This window comes from Globicephala melas, chromosome 3, assembly GCF_963455315.2.
Source record: "Globicephala melas chromosome 3, mGloMel1.2, whole genome shotgun sequence".
Lineage (NCBI taxonomy): Eukaryota > Metazoa > Chordata > Mammalia > Artiodactyla > Delphinidae > Globicephala > Globicephala melas.
This window is the reverse complement of record NC_083316.1, coordinates 134,335,693-134,349,626: the sequence shown is the minus strand read 5'-3', so window position 1 is coordinate 134,349,626 and position 13,934 is coordinate 134,335,693.

Sequence of the window (13,934 nt, the reverse complement as noted above, 5' to 3'; positions counted from 1 at the left end):
GGTGATGCAACATGGATTGAACACATCTAGACCCACAGCAGGATGAGACATAAGGCTGGAAACTGTTTGCACTAAGAGAAATGTGAGGTTGGGTGAGGAAATGCACACCCTTTAAAGTAATACTACCTGGTACCCATTCAGTGGGTCCCAAATCTGCAGGTTCAAGGGATCTTCCTACAGCTAAAACATGCACGGAAAACCCAGAGGACTGTACACCATGTGATCGGGAGATGTGTCTAAAATGCACCTCATTTATCCTCTCCTGGTGCTTCTGTTCACCATTCCAGCCACGTTACTTAGAATCTCCCCACTTGGAGAATCAGCACATTTAAACTTCTGTTTCACACATTTTGCAAATTGTGAGGAGGATGAACGGGAAGAGGGGGAACCAATGAGAGAATAGTTGTAGGGGTTTGGACGGGCACATATCACTCTATTTTCCCATTAAGAATAAGAATTAAAAAAAGGCTCAGCCCGCCTCGCCGGAGCCAAAATAGGGCCTGAAGCAATCCTGCGAGTTTGAGGCCAGCTCACAAAAGAGCAACTTAAAAAATGGAGCTCAGGGTCACTGCAATTCACAAACCTGCAGAGTTATAAATGAAAACTAACGTCCAAAAATATGTTGAGGTAAGGCAAAGAAGAGGATCTGAATGCAAGACAGAATTGCAAGAAACAGATTTCAAGAGATAGATTGGACTCGTCTTTAAAGCACATGAAAAGTGGCAGAATTTCGACAATGATGCAGTTGGCCCAAAAGGGCGTATGCGTTTTTTCCTGATTATATCCAGGAAAAAACGCATACGCACTTTATGGGCAACGAAGCAAGCAAGCAATGCAAAGGCGCACAACAAAGAAGTCTCATTTCCCACCGGTCAAAAGGGCCATCCTAAAACATTGTAAAAACCAGAAATGCAGGACAGGCCATGGAGAACAGGGAGCCTTTATACACTGATGGGCAGTGTGTGAACTGCCGAGAGCCACTCTGGAGAAGTGTATGGTGGTTCCTAAATCATCTAAAAAACAGAGCTACAGAGCATAGGACACTTCCAATCACGGGAGTATATCTAGGGAAGTCTAAAAATCAACAAGACACAAGCACACCACAGTTTAGGGCTGCTCTGTTTACAAGAACCTCAACTTCAGTACACCTTAAATATCCCAGGAAAGAGAACAATGGATAAAGAAGATGTGGTACTTATGTACAATGGAATATCTCTTCACCATGAAATCAACGTAATAAGGCTAGTAGAAGGATAAAGAGTGGATTTAGGTCCGATAATACTACTTGAAATAAGTCAAACAGAAAAAGAAACATATCATAAGATATCACTTATAGAGGGAGGGTAAATATGGCTGCACAAGAAATGAATTACAGAACAGAACAGTGTCTCACATTTAGAAAACACACTTATGTCAGCTTAAGGGGAAAGGAGAGGTGGGGTGATGCATAAAACCAGAGTTTGAAATTAGCACAGATACCGTTCAATAAACCAAATAGGTATTAGGCAAGATCTACACCTTGCTCAATGAACTGGCCTCAACACACCCTATACACCGCAGAGAAATATATCTGAGTAATAAGAATCTTAAAACCCATATATTGATATATCTCCATAAGGGAATCAAGTGTGTGCAGAGTGGCACAAACACAGCAGTGAAAATGAGCTAAACCCCATTATAGAAATAAATTTTAAAAACAAAACGCAGAAACAATGAAAGAGAGAAAAATTCTTACAAAATTCACTCAGGGGCTGTGATGCAACCTGGATTGACCACATATAAACCCACAGCTGGATAAGACATAAGGCTGGACACTTGGGGCTGAGAGGATTGGTGAGCTTTGGTGAGCAACTGCCGAACCTTTAATGCAATACTTCATGCTACTCATTCCAAGGGTCCCAACACTCCAGGTTGAAGGGAATCTTCCTACAGCTAAACCATTCTTGGGAAACCCAGCGACTGGTATACCATATGATCGGGAAAGGTTTCTAAAACGCACCTCATTTTTCCTCTCCTGGGGCTCCAGATCGACATTCCAGCCGCTTTACTAACAATATCCCCACATGGAGAGTCAATGCCTTTAAGTTCTGGTATCGCACAGTCTGCACTTAGTGTGGAAGATGAATGGGAATAGGGGGAACCAGTGAGAAACTAGCTGTAGCAGTTTCAATGGGCACATGTCACTCTAATTTCACATCAGTAAGAAGAATAAACCAAAGGCACAGCAAGGTGCCCCAGAAGAAGAATAGGGCCTGAAGGAATCCTGTGGTTATGAGGCAAGATCACAAAAATAAGAGCTGAAAAATGGAGCTAAGGGCCACTGCAATTCAAAAACCTGCAGAGTTATAAAGGGCAACTATTTTCAAAAAATATATTGAGGTAAGGCTATGAAGAGGTATTGAAAGCAAGGCAGAATTGCAGGAAACCGATTTCAGGAGGTAGACTGGAATTGCATTGAAAACATATGAAGAGAGTCAGAACCTCGACAATGATGCACATGGCCAAAAAGGGCGTATGCATTTTTTCCTGAATATATTCAGGAAAAAATGCATACGCCCTTTTTGGTCAACCAAGAAAGCTTGCAAAGGAAATCTGCACTACAATGTGTCTCACTTCCCCCCGGTCAAAAGGGCCATCTGAAAAAAGTGTAAAATCCAGAAAGGCAGGACAGGCCATGGAGAACTGGGAGCATTGTTATGCTGATGGGCGGGATGTAAATTGCCAACAGCCACTGGGGAGAAGTGTATGGTGTTTCCTGAAACATCTAAAAAAAAAAGCAACAGAACCTAGGGCACTTCCACTTATGGTCCTATAGTTTAGAGAAATTAAAATAAAAAAGACACAGCCACCCCAAAGTTTGGGACGGCTCTGTTTACAAGAACCTCGTTTACGGTACAAGTTCAATATCACAGAAAGCGAAAAATGGATAAAGAAGTTGTGGTACTTACGTACAATGCAATATCACTCAGCAATGAAATCTATGTCATCAGGCCCGTAGCAGCATAATGAGTGGATTAAGTACGATGATTCTAACTGAAATAAGTCACACAGAAAAAGAAACATCATAAGATATCACTAATACACGGAATGTAAACTTGGCTACACAGGAACTGAATTACAAAACAGAACAGGGTCTCAAATTTAGAAAACCAACTTCTGCTTGATTACGGGGAAAGGTGAGTTGGGGTGCTGCATAAAACCAGAGATTGAAATGAGCACAGATACTGTTCCATAAGCCAAATAAGTAATAGACAAGAGCTACTCCTTGCTCAACGAAGTGGACTCAACACCCCATATTCAACGCCTAAGAATATAACTGAATAGTAAGAATCTTAAAACCTATGGATTGATATGTCTCCAAAAGAAAATCAAGCGTGTGTACAGCGGCATAAATGTAGCAGTGATAGGATTGGAGAGGTTCGGTGAGCAAATGCAGACCCTTTGAAGTCATATTGCATGGTACCCATTCCATGGGTCTCAACTCTCCAGGTTTAAGGGATTCTTCCTTCAGCTAAAACATGCATGTGGAACCCAGAGTATGATCCATCGTGTGATCGGGAGACGTGTTCAAATATGTCTCAGTTTTCGTCCCCTGGTACTCGGGTGCAACATTCCAGACGCTTTACTAACACTCTCCCGACTTGGAGAGTCACTGCCGCACCCTCCTGTTTGACCCAGTTTGCAATTTCTGTGGAAGATGAACATGAATAGGGCGAACCAATGAGAGACTAGCTAGAGGTGTCTGCGCGGGCAAATTGAACTCTCATTTCCCACCAGGAAGAGGAATTAACCAAAGGCTCAGCGTGCCGTGCCGGAACCAGATTAGGGCCTGAAGCAATCCTGCGGTGTTGCGGCCAGCTCACAAGAAAGCGGGTTGAAGAAAGGAGCTCAGGGGCACTGTAATTCACAAACCTGCAGAGTTATAAATGACAGCTATCGTCCAAAAATATACTGAACTAAGGCTGCCAAGAGGACTTGAAAGTGGGGCAGAATGGCAAGAAACCGATTTCAGGAGGTAGACTGGAATTGCATTTAAAGCATAGGAAAAGAGGCAGAATGTCCACAATGATGCACTTGGCCAAAAAGGGCGTATGCGTTTTTTCCTGAATATATTCAGGGAAAAACGCATACGCCCTTTTTGGCCAACCAAGAAAGCTTGCAAAGGAAATCTGCACTACAAAGAAGTCTCACTTCCCCCTGGTCAAAAGGGCCATCTGAAAAAAGTGTAAAATCCAGAAAGGCAGGAGAGACATGGAGAACTGGGAGCCTTGCTATGCTGATGGGCGGGATGTAAATTGCCAACAGCCACTCTGGAGAAGTGTATGGTGTTTCCTGAAACACCTAAAAAATAAAGCAACAGAGCCTAGGGCACTTCCACTTATGGTCCTATAGCTTAGGGAAATTAAAATCAAAAAGACACAGCCACCCCAAAGTTTGGGACGGCTCTGTTTACAAGAACCGCGTTTACGGTACAAGTTCAATATCGCAGAAAGTGAAAAATGGATAAAGAAGTTGTGGTACTTATGTACAATGCAATATCACTCAGCAATGAAATCTATGTCATAAGGCCCATAGCAGCATAATGAGTGGATTCAGGTACGATTATTCTAACTGAAATAAGTCACACAGAAAAAGAATCATCATACGATATCACTAATACACGGAATGTAAACTTGGCTACACAGGAACTGAATTACAAAACAGAACAGGGTCTCAAATTTAGAAAACCAACTTATGCTTGCTTAAGGGGAAAGGTGAGTTGGGGTGCTGCATAAAACCAGAGATTGAAATGAGCACAGATAAAGTTCCTTAAGCCAAATATGTAATAGACAACAGCTACTCCTTGCTCAACGAAATGGACTCAACACCCCATATTAAACGCCTAAGAATGTACCTGACTAGTAAGTATCTTAAAACCTATGGATGGCTATGTCTCCGAAAGAGAATCAAGCGTGTGTGCAGGGGCATAAACGCAGCAGTGACAGGATTGGAGAGGTTCGGTGAGCAAATGAAGACCCTTTGAAGTCATATTGCATGGTACCCATTCCATGGGTCTCAACTCTCCAGGTTTAAGGGATTCTTAATTCAGCTAAAACATGCATGTGCAACCCAGAGTATGATCCACCGTGTGATCGGGAGACGTGTTCAAATATGTCTCAGTTTTCGTCCCCTGGTACTCGGGTGCAACATTCCAGACGCTTTACTAACACTCTCCCGTCTTGGAGAGTCAGTGCCTTTATTTCCCTGTTTGGCCCAGTTTGCAATTTCTGAGGAAGATGAACAGGAATAGGGAGAACCCATGAGAGACTAGCTGGAGGTGTCTGGACGGGCAAATTTAACTCTCATTTCCCACCAGGAAGAGGAATTAACCAAAGGCTCAGCGTGCCGTGCTGGAACCAGATTAGGGCCTGAAGCAATCCTGCGGTGTTGTGGCCAGCTCACAAGAAAGCGAGTTGAAGGAAGGAGCTCAGGGGCACTGTATTCACAAACCTGCAGAGTTATAAATGACAGCTATCGTCCAAAAATATACTGAAGTAAGGCTGCCAAGAGGATTTGAAAGCGGGGCAGAATTGCAGGAAACCGATTTCAGGAGGTAGACTGGAATTGCATTTAAAGCATAGGAAAAGAGGCAGAACGACCACAATGATGCACTTGGCCAAAAAGTGCGTATGCGTTTTTTCCTGAATATATTCAGGAAAAAACGCATACGCCCTTTTTGGCCAACCAAGCAAGCTTGCAAAGGAAATCTGCACTACAATGAAGTCTCACTTCCCCCCGGTCAAAAGGGCCATCTGAAAAAAGTGTAAAATCCAGAAAGGCAGGACAGGCCATGGAGAACTGGGAGCCTTGTTATGCTGATGGGCGGGATGTAAATTGCCAACAGCCACTCTGGAGAAGTGTATGGTGTTTCCTGAAACATCTATAAAACAAAGCAACAGAGCCTGGGGCACTTCCACTTATGGTCCTATAGCTTAGGGAAATTAAAATCAAAAAGACACAGCCACCCCAAAGTTTGGGACGGCTCTGTTTACAAGAACCTCGTTTACAATACAAGTTCAATATCGCAGAAAGCGAAAAATGGATAAAGAAGTTGTGGTACTTACGTACAATGCAATATCACTCAGCAATGAAATCTATGTCATCAGACCCGTAGCAGCATGATGAGTGCATTCAGGTACGATGATTCTAACTGAAGTAAGTCATACAGAAAAAGAAACATCATAAGATATCACTAATACACGGAATGTAAACTTGGCTACACAGGAACTGAATTACAAAACAGAACAGGGTCTCAAATTTAGAAAACCAACTTCTGCTTGATTACGGGGAAAGGTGAGTTGGGGTGCTGCATAAAACCAGAGATTGAAATGAGCACAGATACTGTTCCATAAGCCAAATAAGTAATAGACAAGAGCTACTCCTTGCTCAACGAAGTGGACTCAACACCCCATATTCAACGCCTAAGAATATAACTGAATAGTAAGAATCTTAAAACCTATGGATTGATATGTCTCCAAAAGAAAATCAAGCGTGTGTACAGCGGCATAAATGTAGCAGTGATAGGATTGGAGAGGTTCGGTGAGCAAATGCAGACCCTTTGAAGTCATATTGCATGGTACGCATTCCATGGGTCTCAACTCTCCAGGTTTAAGGGATTCTTCCTTCAGCTAAAACATGCATGTGGAACCCAGAGTATGATCCATCGTGTGATCGGGAGACGTGTTCAAATATGTCTCAGTTTTCGTCCCCTGGTACTCGGGTGCAACATTCCAGACGCTTTACTAACACTCTCCCGACTTGGAGAGTCACTGCCGCACCCTCCTGTTTGACCCAGTTTGCAATTTCTGTGGAAGATGAACATGAATAGGGCGAACCAATGAGAGACTAGCTAGAGGTGTCTGCGCGGGCAAATTGAACTCTCATTTCCCACCAGGAAGAGGAATTAACCAAAGGCTCAGCGTGCCGTGCCGGAACCAGATTAGGGCCTGAAGCAATCCTGCGGTGTTGCGGCCAGCTCACAAGAAAGCGGGTTGAAGAAAGGAGCTCAGGGGCACTGTAATTCACAAACCTGCAGAGTTATAAATGACAGCTATCGTCCAAAAATATACTGAACTAAGGCTGCCAAGAGGACTTGAAAGTGGGGCAGAATGGCAAGAAACCGATTTCAGGAGGTAGACTGGAATTGCATTTAAAGCATAGGAAAAGAGGCAGAATGTCCACAATGATGCACTTGGCCAAAAAGGGCGTATGCGTTTTTTCCTGAATATATTCAGGGAAAAACGCATACGCCCTTTTTGGCCAACCAAGAAAGCTTGCAAAGGAAATCTGCACTACAAAGAAGTCTCACTTCCCCCTGGTCAAAAGGGCCATCTGAAAAAAGTGTAAAATCCAGAAAGGCAGGAGAGACATGGAGAACTGGGAGCCTTGCTATGCTGATGGGCGGGATGTAAATTGCCAACAGCCACTCTGGAGAAGTGTATGGTGTTTCCTGAAACACCTAAAAAATAAAGCAACAGAGCCTAGGGCACTTCCACTTATGGTCCTATAGCTTAGGGAAATTAAAATCAAAAAGACACAGCCACCCCAAAGTTTGGGACGGCTCTGTTTACAAGAACCGCGTTTACGGTACAAGTTCAATATCGCAGAAAGTGAAAAATGGATAAAGAAGTTGTGGTACTTATGTACAATGCAATATCACTCAGCAATGAAATCTATGTCATAAGGCCCATAGCAGCATAATGAGTGGATTCAGGTACGATTATTCTAACTGAAATAAGTCACACAGAAAAAGAATCATCATACGATATCACTAATACACGGAATGTAAACTTGGCTACACAGGAACTGAATTACAAAACAGAACAGGGTCTCAAATTTAGAAAACCAACTTATGCTTGCTTAAGGGGAAAGGTGAGTTGGGGTGCTGCATAAAACCAGAGATTGAAATGAGCACAGATAAAGTTCCTTAAGCCAAATATGTAATAGACAACAGCTACTCCTTGCTCAACGAAATGGACTCAACACCCCATATTAAACGCCTAAGAATGTACCTGACTAGTAAGTATCTTAAAACCTATGGATGGCTATGTCTCCGAAAGAGAATCAAGCGTGTGTGCAGGGGCATAAACGCAGCAGTGACAGGATTGGAGAGGTTCGGTGAGCAAATGAAGACCCTTTGAAGTCATATTGCATGGTACCCATTCCATGGGTCTCAACTCTCCAGGTTTAAGGGATTCTTAATTCAGCTAAAACATGCATGTGCAACCCAGAGTATGATCCACCGTGTGATCGGGAGACGTGTTCAAATATGTCTCAGTTTTCGTCCCCTGGTACTCGGGTGCAACATTCCAGACGCTTTACTAACACTCTCCCGTCTTGGAGAGTCAGTGCCTTTATTTCCCTGTTTGGCCCAGTTTGCAATTTCTGAGGAAGATGAACAGGAATAGGGAGAACCCATGAGAGACTAGCTGGAGGTGTCTGGACGGGCAAATTTAACTCTCATTTCCCACCAGGAAGAGGAATTAACCAAAGGCTCAGCGTGCCGTGCTGGAACCAGATTAGGGCCTGAAGCAATCCTGCGGTGTTGTGGCCAGCTCACAAGAAAGCGAGTTGAAGGAAGGAGCTCAGGGGCACTGTATTCACAAACCTGCAGAGTTATAAATGACAGCTATCGTCCAAAAATATACTGAAGTAAGGCTGCCAAGAGGATTTGAAAGCGGGGCAGAATTGCAGGAAACCGATTTCAGGAGGTAGACTGGAATTGCATTTAAAGCATAGGAAAAGAGGCAGAACGACCACAATGATGCACTTGGCCAAAAAGTGCGTATGCGTTTTTTCCTGAATATATTCAGGAAAAAACGCATACGCCCTTTTTGGCCAACCAAGCAAGCTTGCAAAGGAAATCTGCACTACAATGAAGTCTCACTTCCCCCCGGTCAAAAGGGCCATCTGAAAAAAGTGTAAAATCCAGAAAGGCAGGACAGGCCATGGAGAACTGGGAGCCTTGTTATGCTGATGGGCGGGATGTAAATTGCCAACAGCCACTCTGGAGAAGTGTATGGTGTTTCCTGAAACATCTATAAAACAAAGCAACAGAGCCTGGGGCACTTCCACTTATGGTCCTATAGCTTAGGGAAATTAAAATCAAAAAGACACAGCCACCCCAAAGTTTGGGACGGCTCTGTTTACAAGAACCTCGTTTACAATACAAGTTCAATATCGCAGAAAGCGAAAAATGGATAAAGAAGTTGTGGTACTTACGTACAATGCAATATCACTCAGCAATGAAATCTATGTCATCAGACCCGTAGCAGCATGATGAGTGCATTCAGGTACGATGATTCTAACTGAAGTAAGTCATACAGAAAAAGAAACATCATAAGATATCACTAATACACGGAATGTAAACATGGCTACACAGGAACTGAATTACAAAACAGAACAGGGTCTCAAATTTAGAAAACCAACTTATTGTTGATTACGGGGAAAGGTGAGTTGGGGTGCTGCATAAAACCATAGATTGAAATGAGCACAGATACCATTCCATAAGCCAAATATGTAATAGACAAGAGCTACTCCTTGCTCAACGAAATGGATTCAACACCCCATATTCAACGCCTAAGAATATACCTGACTAGTAAGAATCTTAAAACCTATGGATTGATATGTCTCCGAAAGAGAATCAAGCGTGTGTACAGCGGCATAAACACAGCAGTGATAGGATTGGTGAGGTTCGGTGAGCAAATGCAGACCATTTCATGTCATATTGCATGGTACCCATTCCATGGTTCTCAACTCTCCAGGTTTAAGGGATTCTTCCTTCAGCTAAAACATGCATGTGGAACCCAGAGTATGATCCACCGTGTGATCGGGAGACGTGTTCCAATATGTCTCAGTTCTCGTCCCCTGGTACTCGGGTGCAACATTCCAGATGCTTTACTAACACTCTCCCCACTTGGAGAGTCAGTGCCTTTAACCTCCTGTTTGGCCCAGTTTGAAATTTCTGCAGAAGATGAACAGGAATAGGGAGGACCAATGAGAGACTAGCTGGAGGTGTCTGGACGGGCAAATTGAACTCTCATTTCCCACCAGGAAGAGGAATTAACCAAAGGCTCAGCGTGCCGTGCCGGAACCAGATTAGGGCCTCAAGCACTCCTGCGGTGTTGCGGCCAGCTCACAAGAAAGCGAGTTGAAGAAAGGAGCTCAGGGGCACTGTAATTCACAAACCTGCAGAGTTATAAATGACAGCTATCGTCCAAAAATATATTGAAGTAAGGCTGCCATGAGGACTTCAAAGCGGGGCAGAATTGCAGGAAACCGATTTCAGGATGTAGACTGGAATTGCATTTAAAGCGTAGGAAAAGAGGCAGAACGTCCACAATGATGCACTTGGCCAAAAAGGGCGTATGCGTTTTTCCCTGAATATATTCAGGGAAAAACGCATACGCCCTTTTTGGCCAAGTGCATCATTGTCAAAATTCTTCCCCTTTTCATATGCTTTAAATGCAAATGCCATCTGCCTCTTGAAATCCGTTTGCTACAATTCTGCCCACTTTCAATGCCTCTTCATAGCGTTACCTCAATATACTTTTGGAAAATAGTTGCCTTTGTAACTCTGCAGGTTTGTGAATTACCGTGCCCCTGAGCTCCACTTTTCAGCTCTTATTTTTGTGATCTGGCCTCATAACCGCAGGATTGCTTCAGGCCCTATTCTTGTTCTGGGGCATCTTGCTGTGCCATTGGTTAATTCTTCTTCCTGATGTGAATTTAGAGTGACATGTTCCCATCAAAACCCCTACAGCTAGTTTCTCGCTGGTCGCCCCTCTTCCCATTCATCCTCCGCACTAACTGCAGACTGTGCAATACAGGAACTTAAATGCATTGACCCTCCAGGTTGGGATATGGTTAGTAAAGTGGCTGGAATGTCGATCCGGATCCCCAGGAGAGGAAAAGTGAGGTGCATTTTAGAAACCTTTCCCAGTCACATGGTATAACAGCTGCTGGGTTACCCATGCATGGTTTAGTTGTAGGAAGATTCCCTTCAACCTGGAGTGTTGGGACCCTTGGAATGAGTAGCATGATGTATTGCATTAAAGGTTTGGCAGTTGCTCACCAAAGCTCATCAATGCTCTCAGCCCCAAGTGTCCAGCCTTATGTCTTATCCAGCTGTGGGTTTATATGTGGTCAATCCAGGTTACATCACAGCTCCTGAACGAATTTTGTAAGAATTTTTCTCTCTTTTGTTGTTTCTGCGTTTTGTTTTTAAAATTTATTTCTATGATGGGGTTTAGCTCATTTTCACTGCTGTGTTTGTGCTGCTCTGCACACACTTGATTCCCTTATGGAGATATATCAATATATGGGTTTTAAGATACTTATTACTCAGATATATTCCTCTGCGGTGTATAGGGTGTGTTGTGGCCAGTTCATTGAGCAAGGTGTAGATCTTGCCTAATACCTATTTGGTTTATTGAACGGTATCTGTGCTAATTTCAAACTCTGGTTTTATGCATCACCCCACCTCTCCTTTCCCCTTAAGCTGACATCAGTGTGTTTTCTAAATGTGAGACACTGTTCTGTTCTGTAATTCATTTCTTGTGCAGCCATATTTACCCTCCCTCTATAAGTGATATCTTATGATATGTTTCTTTTTCTGTTTGACTTATTTCAAGTAGTATTATCGGACCTAAATCCACTCTTTATGCTCCTACTAGCCTTATTACATTGATTTCATGGTGAAGAGATATTCCATTGTACATAAGTACCACATCTTCTTTATCCACTGTTCTCTTTCCTGGGATATTTAAGATGTACTGAAGTCGAGGTTATTGTAAGCAGAGGAGCCCTAAACTGTGGTCTTCTTTTGTCTTCTTGATTTTTAGACCTCCCTAGATACACTCCCGTGATAGGAAGTGCCCTATGCTCTGTAGCTCTGTTTTTTAGATGATTTAGGAACCACCATACACTTCTCCAGAGTGGCTCTCGGCAATTCACACACCGCCCAAAAGTGTATAAATGCTCCCTATTCTCCATGGCCTGTCCTGCATTTCTGGTTTTTACAATTTTTTAGATGGCCCTTTTGACCGGTGGGAAGTGAGACTTCTTTGTTGTGCGCATTTCCATTGCTTGCTTGCTTGTTTGCCCATAAAGTGCGTATGCGTTGTTTCCTGAATATATTCAGGAAAAAACGCATACGCCCTTCTTGGCCAACTGCACCATTGTCGAAATTCTGCCGCTTTTCATGTGCTTTAAAGACGAGTCCAATCTATCTCTTGAAATCTGTTTCTTGCAATTCTGTCTTGCATTCAGATCCTCTTCTTTGCCTTACCTCAACATATTTTTGGATGTTAGTTTTCATTTATAACTCTGCAGGTTTGTGAATAGCAGTGACCCTGAGCTCCATTTTTTAACTTGCTCTTTTGTGAGCTGGCCTCAAAACTGCAAGATTGCTTCAGGCCCTATTTTGGCTCCGGCGAGTTAGGCTGAGCCTTTTTTTAATTCTTATTCTTAATGGGAAATTAGAGTGACATGTGCCCGTGCAAACCCCTACAACTATTCTCTCATTGGTTCTCCCTCTTCCCGTTCATCCTCCTCACAATTTGCAAAATGTGAGAAACAGAAGTTTAAATGTGCTGATTCTCCAAGTGGGGAGATTCTAAGTAACGTGGCTGGAATGGTGAACAGGAGCACCAGGAGAGGATAAATGAGGTGCATTTTAGACACATCTCCCGATCACATGGTGTACAGTCCTCTGGGTTTTCCGTGCATGTTTTAGCTGTAGGAAGATCCCCTTAACCTGCAGATTTGGGACCCATTGAATGGGTACCAGGTAGTATTACTTTAAAGGGTGTGCATTTCCTCACCCAACCTCACATTTCTCTTAGCGCAAACAGTTTCCAGCCTTATGTCTCATCCTGCTGTGGGTCTAGATGTGTTCAATCCATGTTGCATCACCGTCCCTGAGGAAAAGTTGTAAGAGGTTTTCTCTGTCTCTCTGTTGTTTATTTTTTTCAATTTATTATTATATTGGTTACAGCTGATTTTCAAAGCTCTGTTTCTTGCTGCTGTACATCCACTTGATTCACATACAGAGAGACATCAATAAATTCTTTTTCAGATTCTTACCAGTCGTATATATTCTTTTCCGGTGACTTGAGTGTGCTGAGTGCAGTTCTTTTAGCTACCGTGTAGGCCTTATTGATTATCAGTTTGGTATTTGGAATGGTATCTTTGCTAATTTCAACCTCCTGGATAATGCCTCACCCCTCCCCACCTTTCCCGTTTAACAGCCTTATGCGTGTTTTCTACATATTCGACTATATTTTTGTTTTGTAATTTATTTCATGTGTAGCCATTTTGGATTCCACCTTTAAGTGATATCTTATGATATGTGTCTTTTTCTTTTTGAATTATGTCACTTAGAATGATCATACGTAACTCCTCCGGAGTTGTTACAACTGGCCATATTTCATTGATTTCCAGGCTGAGTAATATTCCACTCTACCTAAGTACCACATCTCTATCCATTTTTTCCCTCCAGAGACATTTTAAGTTATATCCTAGTCGAGGATCTTTTAAGCAGAGAGGCGGTAAACATTGGGGTGCCTGTGTCCTCTCGATTTTTGTTTTTCCCAAGATATACGCCCATGAGTGCAAGTGCCCTATGCTCTGTAGCTCATTTTTCAGATGCTTTAGTAAACACAATACACTTCTCCAGAATGGCCGTTGGCAATATACATTTCCACTATAAGCCTCACAGGGCTCCCTTTTCTCCTTGCCCTGTCCTGCATTTCTGGTGTTTATACTTTATGGGGACGGTTCTTCTGACTGATGCGAAGTGATATCTTTTGTAGTATTGATTTCCAGTGCCCACCTGTTTGGTTGGCTAAAAAAGTGTATGCCCTTTTCTTGAATATATACAGAAAAAACGCATA